The sequence below is a fragment of the Pristiophorus japonicus genome, chromosome 4, assembly GCF_044704955.1.
Source record: "Pristiophorus japonicus isolate sPriJap1 chromosome 4, sPriJap1.hap1, whole genome shotgun sequence".
NCBI classification, from domain to species: Eukaryota; Metazoa; Chordata; class Chondrichthyes; family Pristiophoridae; genus Pristiophorus; species Pristiophorus japonicus.
The window spans coordinates 13,814,491-13,829,275 of NC_091980.1; the positions used below are offsets into that span (position 1 = coordinate 13,814,491).

The 14,785-nt window shown below is 42.3% G+C and overlaps 1 protein-coding gene across 1 annotated transcript in view; it reads right to left on the reverse strand.

Moving 5' to 3' along the window:
* LOC139262844 (protein diaphanous homolog 1-like) overlaps nucleotides 1-14,785 on the reverse strand; it is a 460,427-nt gene that overhangs the window by 232,460 nt on the left and 213,182 nt on the right. The gene's annotated exons all lie outside the window — the stretch shown is intronic.

The following is a 14,785-nucleotide window of genomic DNA, read 5'->3' on the forward strand; positions in this document are numbered from 1 at the left end:
AGCAGCTTCTCCTCACAGTGGTGGAGACACATGGGCAGCATTACCAGCGATACTGAAGAGTTGCAATGCCTACAGCAGCAAATGCACTGAAAGAGGGTGGCTTGGCCTGGGCTGAAGGCTCTTTGGAGCCATAGCAGCTCCATGGAGAAGGGTTGCGAACTAAGCCAATGCAGTCACTCGGGCCCCTCTTACCTGGTTTGAAAAAAGGAAGAAGTTTGATGGAGTCAGAAGGCTGCTCCTCAATTTTGTTCATAATTTCTTGGATGGGGCCGTTCACCATTGGCACCGTATAAGATTATCGAAACCTCTAAGATTATGAGGGGGCTTGACAAGGTGGATGCAGAGAGGATATTTCCACTGATGGGGAGACTAGAATTCGAGGGCATGATCTTAGAATAAGGGGCCGCCCATTTAAAACAAGAGATTAGGAGAATTTTTTTTTCTCAGAGGGTTGTAAATCTGTGGAATTTGCTGCCTCAGAGAGCAGTGGAAGCTGGAACATCGAATAAATTTAAGACAGAAAGAGACAGTTTCTTAACCAATAAGGAGATAAGGGGTTATGGGGAGCAGGCTCGAGGGGCCGTTTGGCCTACTCCTGTTCCTATTTCTTATGTTCTAAACCTAGGTTGGGAATTGCTGTACTTCCATTTGAAGCACGGCACACAACCATTTTCCCTTTTCATTGTGCCATAGCAGTGCAAACTTTTAATGAAGGTGTAGGTACCAAAACCAAGGAGCAGCAAGCAATTGCCAAGGCATTCAGGGAGAACTGCTTTTCTGCTGTCAGGAGGCTTCTCAGTGGAGTCAGCACCTATTGATACAGTGGATAGCCAGGCACTCCGAAGACCTGCCTACTCAGTGCTTCTTTTTCGAACGACGTGGGGACAGCTGATTGCCACACAATGGAAAAAAAAAATCATGGCTGCTTCCTGCATAACGGCCACTGAGCCACATAACGGCATTTCTGCGGTCAGTTACTATCGGACTGTGAATTGAGTGAAAGCCCTTCAGTTCTTGTAGGCCATGGGGTTGATATGAAGATCCAGATGCCCAACTGGATTACATCTGCAACACCCTCCACTTAAGCAAAACCTGTCGCTCAGCAAAAGGCCTGCATCCTGTCCAGCTGACGCCTCCTTTCTGTAAGAAAGGAGATTAAGGTGTTGTCTACCGGTAAACGCAAGCGTATGTCACTTGCTTGAAACAGATGTGCATGCTAAGCCTGCCTGAAATGGCAGATTTCCCTTATGATGGACCGGAAAGATGCGACATGAAACCTTCATCTTGCGATAGCCTTCCTTTCCCAGAGAGGAGGCATCAGTGTTCCAGATGTTGCCTGCAGGTTATCCAGCAGCAGATGGAACAGCAGCGGAGGCAGCCAAGACAGATCTCAAAGTAAGGATGAGTGCAGATAAAACACTTCAGATGTTGCTGCACTTGCATTTGCTGGACCCTCGCGAGCTCCTCTCTCTCCTCCTGAATCATCTTGTGGTTTGCGAATCCTCAAAAGGAATTCCCATCTTCACCACTTTGAACAGTGCTATTTAAATGACAGCAGCACCTAAAATGAATAAGGAACGTGCTGCCAAGAATAAAGCCCGCAAAAATTGAAAAAATGTTGGGCTTTCCAGCAAAAACAATTAATGCATGAATTTTAACAGGAAACACACAAAAGTAAACACACACACTATTCTTAGTAAGTGCAGAGGTGTTATACCAAAATGGTACCAGGGATGAGGGAATTCAGTTCCTTAAAGGAAAGGGGATTAAGGGGCAATTTAATAGTTCAATATTATGAGGGGTTTTAATAGGGGAGAAACTGTTTTGACTGGCAGAAGAGCGAGTAACCAGAGGATACAAATTTAAGATAATTGCCTAAAAAGAGACAGTGGGAAGATGAGGAGTTGTGTTTTTTTTTTAAAACTTGAGTAGTCATGATCTGGAATACACTGCCTGAAAAGGGGATGGAAGCAGATTCAATTATGACTTTCAAAAGGGAATTGGAAAAAAAAACTTAAAGGAAATATTTGCAGGACTATGGCGAAAGATATCGAAGGAGATGACTTCTTAGAGAAGGTCGGTACTGCAGGGAATTCAAAGGCGAGAGTGATCTCCTGGACTAGTTTAGATCACCTAGATGGGTTGGAGAGGAATTTCCCATATTTTCTTTCTGCCAAATTGGCCTGTTTTTTAAAAAAAAAATCTGTTTTGTTTACCTCTCCCAGGAGACCACGTGGGTTGGGGTTGGGTGGAGTGTATGAGTTGTGTGGGTCAGGCTCAATGGACCAGATGGTCTTTACCTGCCCGTCATTGTTCGTATAGCTCTTTCAGAGAGCCGGAACGATGGGTCGAATGGCCTCCTTGCGCTGTATCATTCTACGGTATTAATCTACCTTTAAGTAGTTGCTCAAGCTGGCCAGGTTCCAGGATCCCTTATGAGTCCTTTTAATACGAGCCGTCGTAAGCAAAACCTCTCTCGAAGTCAGGAATTTCAGCATGGAATGCGATTAGCATGTTACAGGCTCGTTAGTGAGGCTCACACTGGCCAGTAAGCACGCACTCTAATTTTCTCCTCCAGGACTGCACACCACATAATGCGGCACAATGTGAACCAGATGCTCCATACTCTGCCAGCACCACAGAGCCTCCCTTATGAATCACATATTTCACATCAGCATCAAATGAAAAGATGGTCTCAAATGTTCTACATGCAAAATTCCTTCAGCCTAAGTGAACGCATGAGTATAATGGTTCAAGCTTGTAGCAATCATCATAGGCAGTCCCTCGGAATTGAGGAAGACTTGCTTCCACTCCCAAAGTGAGTTCTTTGATGGCTGAACAATCCGATACGAGAGCCACAGACCCTGTTACAGGTGGGACAGACATTCGTCGAGGGAAGGGGTCAGTGGGGCTGGTTTGCCGCGCGCTCCTTCTGCTGCCTGCGCTCTTTGCATTGAGACTCGAAGAGCTCAACACCCTCCCGGATGCACTTTCTCCACCTCGGGCGGTCTTCAGCCAAGGTCTCCCAGGTGTCAGTGGTGATGTCGCACTTTACCAGAGGGCTTTGAGGGTGTCCTTATCACGTTTCCGCTGTCCTCCTTTGGCTTGTTTACCATGAAGGAACTCCGCATAAAGCATTTGCTCAGGGAGTCTCGTATCTGGCATACAAACTATGTGGCCTGCCCAGCGAAGCTGATAGAGTGTGGTCAGTGCTTCAATACTGGGGATATTAGCCTGGACGAGGACACTGTGATGTTGGTGCGCCTGTCCTCCCAGGGGATTTGCAGGATCTTGGAGACATCGTTGGTGATATATCTCCAGCGACTAGCTTGTAGCAAAAGGCTTGCTTTTCAAGCTGATCTCCGCTCCAAAAACAAGAACTAAGCTCATCAGGGCTTTAAGTGTCCTTGTACACTAATCAGAGAAAGTTAACATGTGGGTTACAGCAAGCAATTAGGAAGGCAAATGGTATATTCGCTTTATTGCAAGGGGGTTCGAGTCCAAGAGTAAGGAAATCTTGCTGAAATTATACAGGGGCTTTGTTGAGGCTCAGGTGTGGTGCACTGTGTACAGAATATACTCAACAGACCAGGCAGCATCTGTGGATAGAGAAAGAGAGTTAATGTCTGAAACATTAGCTCTGTTTCTCTCTCCACAGATGCTGCCTGGCCTGCTGAGTATTTCCCGCGTTTTCTGTTTATATTTCAGACTTCCAGCATCCGCAATATTTTGCCTTTCGTACTGTACACAGTTTTGGTCTCCTTACCCAAGGAAGAACATACTTTCCATAGAGGGGGTGCAACAAAGGTTCACTAGATTGATTCCTGGGATAAGAGGGTTGTCCTACGAGAAGAGATTGAGTAGAACGGACCTATATCATCTGGCGTTTAGAAGAATGAATAAGGTGATTTCATTGAAACATACAAGATTCTGAGGGGGCCTGACAGGGTAGATGGTCAGAGCCTGTTACCCCTGGCTAAAGAGTCTCGAACTAAGGGTCAAAAGATACTTAAACCGGGCGGAGACCAGTGTCTTGGTGAATCGAATAACCAGAGCTGTAGATAGGGCTTTAAACTAAAAAAAATGGGGCCGGTGGGAAATTTAGATATCTAAAGAGAAAGGTCAATGCAATAGAGTAGGTAAAAATAAGCAACGTGTTCCAGGAAGGGACAGAGTTTAACGGTAGCAGTGCAGCAGAGAATAAGGTCAAAAGCAGCGAATAAAGGCAAAACAATTTAATTAAAGGCTCTTTATCTGCATGCACAAAGCATTCGTAATAAGATAGATGAACTAGTGGAAATAGGTTTGATCCAATAGCCATTACAGAGACGTGGTTGCAAGGTGACCAAGGTTGGGAAATAAATGTTCCAGGGTACTTGACGTTTCGAAAAGACAGGCTGAATGGTAAAGGGGGGGTGGAGCCCTGATAATGAAAGTAGAGAGACAGCATCTTGGCTCAGAAGATCAGAAAGTAGAATCAGTATGGGTGGAGATAAGGAATAACAAGGGGCAGAAAACACTGGTGGGAGAAATATATAGGCTCCCCTAACAGTAGCCATACCATTGGACAGAATATTAATCAAGAAATAGTAGGAACTTGTAACAAAGGTAATGCAATAATTGTGGGGGACTTTAAGTCTTTATATAGATTGGACAAATCAAATAGGTAAAGGTAGTCTGGAGGATGAGTTCATGGAATGCATTCAGGACAGTTTCCGAGAACAATACGTCATGGAACCAAGCAGTGAACAGGCTATTTTGGATCTTGTATTGTGTAATGAAACAGGGTTACTTAGCAATCACATAGTAAAGGATCCTCTCGGGGAGAATTTCACATTACGTTTGAGAGAGTGACTTGCCCAAGTCCAAAACTAGAGTCTTAAACTTAAATAAAGCCAATTACATAGCTCTGAAGGGTGAGTGGGCCAAGGTAAATTGGAAAAATAGATCAAAAGGTATGTTAATAGATAAGCAGTGGTTAGCATTTAAAGAAATATTTCATAATGCTCAACAAAAATACATTCCATTGAGAAACAAACTCCACAGGAAAAGTGATCCATCCGTGGCTAACTAAAGAAGTTAATATTAGAATTAGATTGAAAGAAGAAGCTTATAAATGTGAAAAATAGTAGTAAGCCTGAGGATTGGGAGAGTTTCAGAAACCAGCAAAGGCTGACCAAAAAAATTGATAAAAAGGGAAAAAATAGACAATGAGAGAAAACTATCAAGAGATTTAAAAACAGATTGTATAAAGAGAGTAGCAAAAGTAAACATTGGTCCCTTAGAGACTGAGGCAGGAGAAATTATGAGGAATAAGGAAATGGCAGAAACGTTAAACAAATATTTTGTACCTGTCTTCACAGTAGGAGATGCAAAAAGCATACCTAAAATGGTGGGGAACCATCTAATGAGGGTGAGGAACTTAATGTAATTAATATAGAGAAAAAGTACCAGAGAAACTGGTACTAAAAGCCGATAAATCCCTTGGACCAGGGAGCCGACATCCTAGGGTTCTAAAAGAGGCAGATGCAGAGATAGTGGATGCATTGGCTTTGATTTTTCAAAATTCCCCAGATTCTAGAACGGTTCCAGGAAGGTAGCAAATATAACACCGCTATTCAAGAAAGGAGGGGAGAGAGAAAACAGGGAACTACAGGCCAGTTAGCCTGACAGTCGTCGGGAAAATGCTGGAATCTATTATTAAGGAAGTGGTACCAGAGCATTTAGATAACCATAACCTGATTTGGCAGAGTCAACATGGTTTTATGAAAGGGAAATCATATTTGACAAATTTATTTGAGTTTTTTGAGGATATAACTAGCAGAGTAGATAAATGGGAACCAATGGATATAGTACTATATATTTGGATTTACAAAAGGCCACATAAAAGATTATTACACAAGGTACACACTGCAATTGCTGCTATAGGCATGGATAGAGGACTGGTTAATGGACAGAAAACAGAGAGTCGGGATAAACAGGTCTTTTTCAGATTGGCAGGCTGTAACTAATGGGGTGCCGCAAGGATGAGTGCTGGGGACTCAGCTATTAATAATCTATATTAATGACCTAGATGAAGGGAACGAGTATAATGTATCCAAGTTTACTGACGATACAAAGCTAGGTCGGACAGTAAGCTGTGAGGAGAACACAATGTGTCTGCAAAGGGATATAGATAGACTAAGTGAGTGGGCAATAAGATGAAGTATGATGTAGGGAAATGTGAGGTTATTCACTTTGGTAGGAAGAATAGAAAAACAGAATATTTTTTAAAATGGTGAGAAACTTTTAAATGTTGGTGTTCAGAGAGATTTTGGGTATCCTGGTGCAAGTAACGCAGAAAACTAGCATGCAGGTACAGCAAGCAATAAGGAAGGCAAATGGCACATTGTCCTTTTTTGCAAGGGGGTTGGAGTATAAGAATAAGGAAGTCTTGCTGCAACTGAACAGGGCCTTGGCGAGACCACAGCTGGAGTACTGTGCACAGTTTTGGTCTCCTTATCTAAGGAAGGATATACTTGCCTTGGAGGCGGTACAACGGAGGTTCACCAGATTGATTCCTGGGAAGAGAGGGCTGTCTTATGATGGGAGATTGTATAGAATAGGCCTAAACTCTCTGGATTTTAGAAGAATGAGAAGTGATCTCATTGCAACGTACAATATTCTTAAGGGGATTGACAGGGTAGATGCTGAGAGGTTGTTTCCCCTGGCTGGAGTGTCTAGAACTAGGATAAGGAGTAGGCCATTGAAAACAAAGATGAAAAGGAATTTCTTCACTCATCGGGTTGTGAATCCTTGGAATCCTCTGCCCCAGAGGGTTGTGCATGCTGAGTCTCTGAATATATTAAGGGCCGAGATAGATTTTTGGACTCCAGGGGAATCAAGTGATATGGAGATCGGGCAGGAAAGTGGAGTTGAGGTTGATGATCAGTCATTATCTTATTGAATGGCGAGGCAGAGTCAGGGGGGCCATAGGGCCTACTGCTGCTCCTATTTCTTATGTAATGCACAAAGGACTAAATTCTGATCTTTCTTTTCAATTGAAGAATCTACCTAGGAGTCCAGAAAGGACAAAGAGGAGTAGATCAAGTATAAATTATACAAATGCCAAGTTCAGGTTTTAAAAGACCTAACTGTAGGAGGAAGGGGAAATTAAAGAAGGTATAAAGCTTTGACGTCCTACGGAAAGAATGGGTTAAAGTCGGAGATGGTGCAACGAGCCTTCATTTTGACATGGTGAGTATGCAATAAGGAGGAAGAGTATGTAGCACTGCATATTTGGAGCATAACAGCAAAAACCGTAGCGTAACTGATAAAATGGAAACATATTTAACTCTTGTGAAGAGAATGTCACTTTGCTAACATCACTGGAGTGGAGAAAATCAAATTCAAAATTGCTCACTAAATGGCCTTTTTTGTGCACAATGGAAGAATCAGCTCATCGGCTCAATGGTCACAAAGCGCTACAGTATTTTTAAATCAACATAGAGATTCCAGCAGAAGTCAGAAGCTTTTTGTAACAAAGGTAGAAAGTACTATTTTCTTTGTGCATTAACTAAGCTGTTTTAGTTGATTCATCTTTGCTAAAGCAAAAAAAAAACTCCAAGCAGTCATTATTCCCCTCTTCCACCACCTCCAAAAAAAACTGATCTCTTGCTACACTAAACTAATAAAGAAAAAAGACAAAGTTTTCATCACTGGGACTGCAGTCATCAATCTTACTGCAATGAAAAAGCTTCGGGCAAATGATCCATTGTCTCTCGAAGGACACTGTGCAAGTTGGCTGCGGTGCCCAACATATTGAGCTAATGAGCTGAGGCAGTGTTCAAGCTCTATCGTGCATGGACAGACTGCGCAAGTGCAGCAAAGGAAATAAAAATGTACATTGCTCTGCTAATTCCTCCTGGGCAGCTCGTGAAACAGCACCTGGAATGAAATCCTTTCGCAGCTTGTAGCTCAGAGTGATAACATTTCTGGATGAGGACATCAATATATAATAGATAAGAGGATATAAAATGAGACGCTAGTGGGATGTGGTGGTTCAAACAGATGGTCCGCCACTCGCCAGGGCAGAATCGAAACTGCAGGAATCTCAATTAACTATTTTCATAAAAGGTCAATCCAATCTATCAATCTTAGTTTTGAAATGTTTAACTGACTCCCAGTCTCAACAGCTGTTTGGGGGTGGAGGGGGGGGTGGGTGGAGAGTTCCAAATTTCCACTACCCTTTCTGTGAAGAAGTCAAAATACTAACTACCTTTCCCTTGAATTGGAGAGACTCCCATAAGAAAGTCAGTGGGTGGAAAAATACATTTCATACATCATAAATTACATTACTCATTCGTATTCTATTACACAGCAGAATTTTGAGCCAATCGCAACAGCTATATTGGAGAATGATGATTTTTTAAAGTACATACATGGTTTATGGTACGGAGACTAAATAAGATATTCCTTTCAGTTTTCAATGCTTCCTTGTATTGAAATGTAATTTTGAATTTTTTTTGTCTTTTCTGATGAACATTTCCCATGAAACCAGGGCAGCATAGTGTAATAGATGGGCACACATTTACTTGAGAACAAGATGATCGATATGCATGCCCTATCTTCAATTTCTATGATCAAAATAAGATTTTCAATAGGTTTTAAGTATATTAAGTGCAGATCAAAAACAACAGCTATTGGAACTTAAGGTATTAAAAAAGTCAAAATGGAGAAGGAGTTTCACTGCATCTGCTCATGTTCTGAAGGGAGACTCTCTAATTCAAGGGAAAGGAAAGACTTGGATTTATATAGCACCTTTCATGACCACTGCACATCTCAAAGCACTTTACAGCCAATTAAGTATTTTTTGGGGGGAGTGCAGTCACTGTTGCAATGTGGTGATGACCAGATAATCTATGTTTTTTCTTGTGTTGATAGAGGGATAAATATTGGCTAGGACAGCAGGCACTTCGAATAGTGCCATGGGTTCTTGTAAGTCCACCCAAGAGAGCAGACGGGGCCTCGGTTTAATATCTCATCCGAAAGATGACACCTCAAACAGTGTAGCATTCCCTCAGCACTGCACTGGATTGTCAGCCTAGATTTATGTGCTCACATTTCTGGAGTGGGACTTGAACCCACAATCATCTGACTCATAAGAACATAAAAAAATAGGAGCAGGAGTAGGCCTTAAGGCCCCTCGAGCCTGCTCAGCCATTCAATATCATGGCTGATCTGATCATGGACTCAGATCCACTTCCCTGCCCGCTCCCCATAACCCCATATCCCCTTATCGGTTAAGAAACCGTCTACTTATGTCTTAAATTTATTTAATGTCCCAGCTTCCACAGCTCTGAGGCAGCGAATTCCACAGATTTACAACCCTCAGAAGAAATTTCTCCTCATCTCCGTTCTAAATGGGCGGCCCCTTATCCCAAGATCATGCCCTCTAAGTTCTAGTCTCCCTCACCAGTGGAAACATCTTTTCTGCATCCACCTTATCAAGCCCCAGAGATTGTATCTTCTGTATGTGGACGAAAGAATTTCATGAAATCACGGTGTAAAATCATTCAATTCCTTCATTGCCTTGACTCAGAAGCAAGTGTGCTACCCACTGAGCCGCAGTTGACACTGAAAGGTAGTTAAGCATTTTGACTTCTTCACACAAAGGATAGTGGGAGTCTGGAACTTCCCCACCCCCCCACGCCCCCCTCCCTCCCTCCCTCCCCCCCTCGCAAAAGATTGTTGAGGTTGGGGGTCAATTGAAAATGTCAAAACTGAGATTGATAGATTTTTGTTAAGCAAGGGTATATTATGGGTTAGGGAACCAAGATGGATAGATTTATAAGCATATATAAAAAAACCACATAAGATGTGATCAGCCACGATCTAACTGAATGGTGGAACAGGCTCGAGGGCTTGAAAGGCCCTACTCTTGATCCAAGACCCAGCTTTGTGCATTTTTGGGACCCCATCTTGATACCTAGGGTGGATTCCAAAGCCATTATGGTTCTCTTGGGTTGGGTGCAGATGTATAAAATTATATCAAGTCCCTTGGAAAGAAGTTGGGATTACTCCCATAAATAGGTGCTGCAATCTTTAGAATTGGAAAAATGGATTGTGAGCCCAAATGGAAGAAAAAAAAATTATTGATCTTGGTTTTGATCACCTTTAGATGCTGCATTAGAGACATGGCAATTTGGAGCATGACATGGTGCAGGAAAAAAATCCACAGGTCCCTTGAGTTCCTCTTAAATTTTCTAAATTACTGGTGGAACACGATATACGGCTATTTCACACTTGATGTGTTTTTTATACATACTTAGAAATTTGCAAGAAACAAATCTTTATCACATGAAAGCAAACCAGTCTGCAATTTAACTAAAATCAACACTAGTTTCAAAAAGCACGATCTTGTTCACCATCAACCCTTCCCTTGGCTTCCTCAAGGAATAATTTAGAAAATAAATAATTGGGTGTCAAGGCAATGAAGGAATTGAATGATTTTACACCGTGATTTCATGGAATTCTTTCGTCCACATACAGAAGATACAATCTTTCATTTTAATGACCCCGAAACTGCTGCTGTTCATGTCACCTTGGTAGGGATAACATTTCCTGCACCAAGTAGAAACATAATATCTGGTCTACAATCGATCCATTTGTTGATCAGGTTACCCAGTTTTAATTACAGAACATGCTTCCTTCTCCTTGCATCCTTGTTGTGTTGACATCAGGACTTATTGGCCCAGATTTTGCATTCGGCGGTATAACTAAGCATTAGGAGCCATCACATGGGCAACATAATTACCCTTGCGGTATGCAAACAGGCTCCTGCATGTGTCTGCACCAGCCGTAAAATTTCCATGCGTAATTGCTGGGCAATTAGCCCAACTCTGCGCCAGCAATTAGGATTTCAATGTCAGAGCGGATGATGCGTCAAGTCGGAACTTGACAGATCGCAAGTTTGGGATTTAGCCGATGCGATTTCCCGAACTTCTTGCACATTTCAAAGGCGGTATGACGCCATACTCAGAGTATGCCATCATACCGACCTCAAATTCTGCCCCATTATACCATCTACTATTTTAAAACATTCTATCCCCACATCCCCAAATTGTGGCACTCCTTATGTCCTCAGTCTTTTCTTCTTCCTATAATCTTTCAAGGCTTTTAAAACCAGAGCCCAGCATCACCTAATCATTTGTTGATTTTTCTCACCTTTATCTCCCCTTCAATTTCAACCGCATCCACGCCTTTGTTACCTCTAGTCTTGACTATTCCAACACACTCCAGTTTGGCCTCCAACATTCTACTCTACATAAACTTGGGGTCATCCAAAACTTGGCTGCCCGTGTCCTAACTCGCATCAAGACCCATTCACCCATCACCCCTGTGCTCGCTGGCCTACATTGGTTAAGCAATGTCTCGATTTCAAAATTCTCATCCTTGTTTTCAAATCCCTCCATGGCCTTGCCCTTCCCTATCTCAGTAATCTCAGCCAGCCCCACAACGCCCCCCCCCCCCCCCCGCCCCCGATATATCTGCGCTCCTCTAATTCTGGCCTCTTTAGCATCCCTGATTATAATCGCTCCACCATTGGTGGCTGTGCCTTCTGTTGCCTAGGCCCGAAGGTCTGGTATTCCCTCCCTAAACCTTTCCACCTCTTCCCTCCTTAAAGCCGCTCCTTAAAACCTACCTCTTTGACCAAGCTTTTGGCGATCTGTCCTAATTTCTCCTTATATGGCTCAGTGTCAATTTTATTTGCCTTGTAACACTCCTGCCAAGCGCCTTGGAAAGTTTTACTATGTTAAAGGTGATACGTTCATAATAAAAGGATGAAACTGAGTATTGTGTACAATGAGCAAGTGTGACCTTAGCTCCTTTAATAAGACTCCAGAGTGCAGTTACTTTGTGGGTGGCCTGCTTATATACCATGCTCCCAAGGGATGCTGGAATCCCTTGGGACTCCATCAAGTTGGCCCTCTGGTGGTAGTGGAATACAAGTTGCAAGGGGTTAAATACATAACAAAAGGCACTATATAAATAGTAGTTGTTGTTGGCTTTTCAACTTAAAAAAGTATGGCAAGAAAAATCTCCTGACGTCCACATGATAGAAACAACCAGTCAATTTTAACATTTACAGGGGCTGTAAAACAATACAGAGAATGTTTTGGGGGGGGGGGAGAATGATGGACTTTAGACTCAACCATGGGTATATTTTATTTTATATTGTCGGAGTACTGCTTAATTGGCCTCTTGGGTAAGAGGGATGTTTAGTGAGGCATGCAATTCACTTATGCTCCCAGCTAACACAAGCCATCATGATGATAATGTTTCCACATCAGGAATTTAGTTACATGAAGCTGTGGTGGAAGGCGGCCCGAGTTAGGCCCTTCTCATTAATCTGGACACAAAATAATGTTTCCAAATTAAGGGCGGCTGCAATCATATACAACCTAATCCAAGTCGATTGCCATGACCCAACAGCAGAGATTTATGCATGGTTCCTTCTTTCTCCCCGATTGGCCATCACCATGGTGAGCATGCAGGCTTCCAAATCCTCGCTTCCATAAGTCGACGTATCTTGCAGCTACTGAATAGAGCAGATGGATTCTTCCCAAGAGCAGAATTTTCATATAGCATTCAAATGTTACATAAAACAGAAGAAGCAGACCTGGCCAAACATATGGACGGAACATGATAAAACTGTGCTGTCATCCAGTGAGCTTTGTGTGTGGAATGCGTGCCGTTTGGGCAGAATCTTTATGGATTTCACACACAAAGGAATTTGCCTTTCCATTCTGGCCCCACGTTAATGCCTGGTTTATGATGAACTTTGAGCAGTATGCTTTCTGGATGCCACAATGGTGCCACAATAGTTAGCTTGCAACAATTGGACAGATGTCCGCTGTCTGCCACTCTGAATTTTAGCTACTTGGTGCAAGCAGCGTTGTAGTGAGGTGTGGGGGGGGGGGGGGGGGGGGGGGGGGGAAGGGGAGGAAAGAGAGACAAAGGCACAGCATATGGAAGCTACTCTTTAAAAGAGGTGGAGAGCAAAAGGGGACGGAATGCTCAACTTTAAACACATTTAGGAAGCGTGACTTAAACGTGAACTCAGATTGCTGATACAATAGACCTCATTCATTCTGTTTTTTTTAAAGAAACATTTGTTAAGCAGGTGTCTCTTGAAAGTTATCTTTCCAACTTTAACTCTCGATTACATGCCTTTTTCAAGTTTTAAGATTAACATGGCACTGACAAGAAATCCTGTACACGTCTTAAAAAAAAAATTACAGTTAAAAAGAAGATCCCAAAAATCTGGGATAAGTTCCTGCTTTTTTTCAGGCTGCAGTGTTCAGTGCTTCTCAGAATTAATTTTTAGTCTAATCCTATTCATTTCAAATGATTTTTAGACTAAAACATTCGAATTAGCAGAGATAATAGATTTCAATGTAGGTAAATGTAAGGACATCCATTTGGACCTAAAAAGGATAGAACAGGGTACTTTTGAAATGGTAAAAAGCTAAAAACAGTGGATGTTCAAAGAGACTTGGGGGTTCAGGTACATACAAAATGTCATAAGAATATAAGAAATAGGAGTAGGCCATTTGGCCCCTCGAGCCTGCACCACCATTTAATAAGGTCATGGGCTCAGCTCCACTTCGCTGCCCTGTTATGAGCAGGTACAGAAAGTGATCAAAAAGGCTAATGGGATGCTGGCCTTTATATCTAGGGAACTAGAATACAAGGGGGTAGAAGTTATGCTACAGCTGTGCAAAGCCCTGGTTAGACCACACCTGGAGTACTGAAAGTAGTTCTGAGCACCACACCTTAGGAAGGATATATTGGCCTTGAAGGATATGCAGCGTAGGTTTACCACAATTATAACCAGACTTCAAGGTTTAAGTTACGAGGAGAGATTACACAAATTAGGATTATATTCCCAAGAATTTAGAAAGTTAAGGGGTGATCTGATCCAAGTTTTCAGGATATTAAGGGAAACAGATAGGTTAGATAGAGAGAAACTATTTCTGCTGGTTGAGGATTCTAGGACTTGGGGCATAGTCTAAAAATTAGAGCCAGACCTTTCAGGAGTGAAATTAGGAAACACTTCTACACACAAAGGGTGGTAGAAGTTTGGAACTCTCTTCCACAAATTGATGCTCGATCAGTTGTTAATTCTAAATCGGAAATTGATAGCTTTTTGTTAATCAAAGATATTAAGGGATATGGGCCAAAGGTGGGTTTTTATGGTGGTTGCAAATCAGCCATGATCTCATTGAATGGCGGAACAGGCTCGAGGGGCTGAATGGCCTCCTCCTGTTCCTAATTCAAAATAGGGGTAGTCTGAAATCAGAAAGTTGAGCATAGTTTGCGATTCCCGAAAAGAAACATCTCGAGCCAGGAGCTACTTCAAGATGAAGTTGTTTTCGAAACTGTTGCTGAAGCAGAAAGAGAAATGCACTGAAACATCACTGGCAGCACTTTTAAAGTATTTTGAAAAAAAAAGGCCCAAAAATAAAAGCAGCACTGTTCCTGATCAGTGAATCGAACAGCTGCTAAAGCAAACATTTGTGGATAATAGTGTTGGTTCTGCCTATTCTATCTTTTCAGCAACATTAGGAATCAGCTGCTCTACAAATATCAGCAGGGAAGTGCAAATTATAGCATGCACTCATCACGCCGATACATGGAAAATTAGTTTTTGGTTTCAGAAAGGAAAAGCAGTTCATTATCTGACTCAAACAATCCAACTTTTCTCCTTAAAGCTTTAAGACGGCACATTTCTGCATTAATC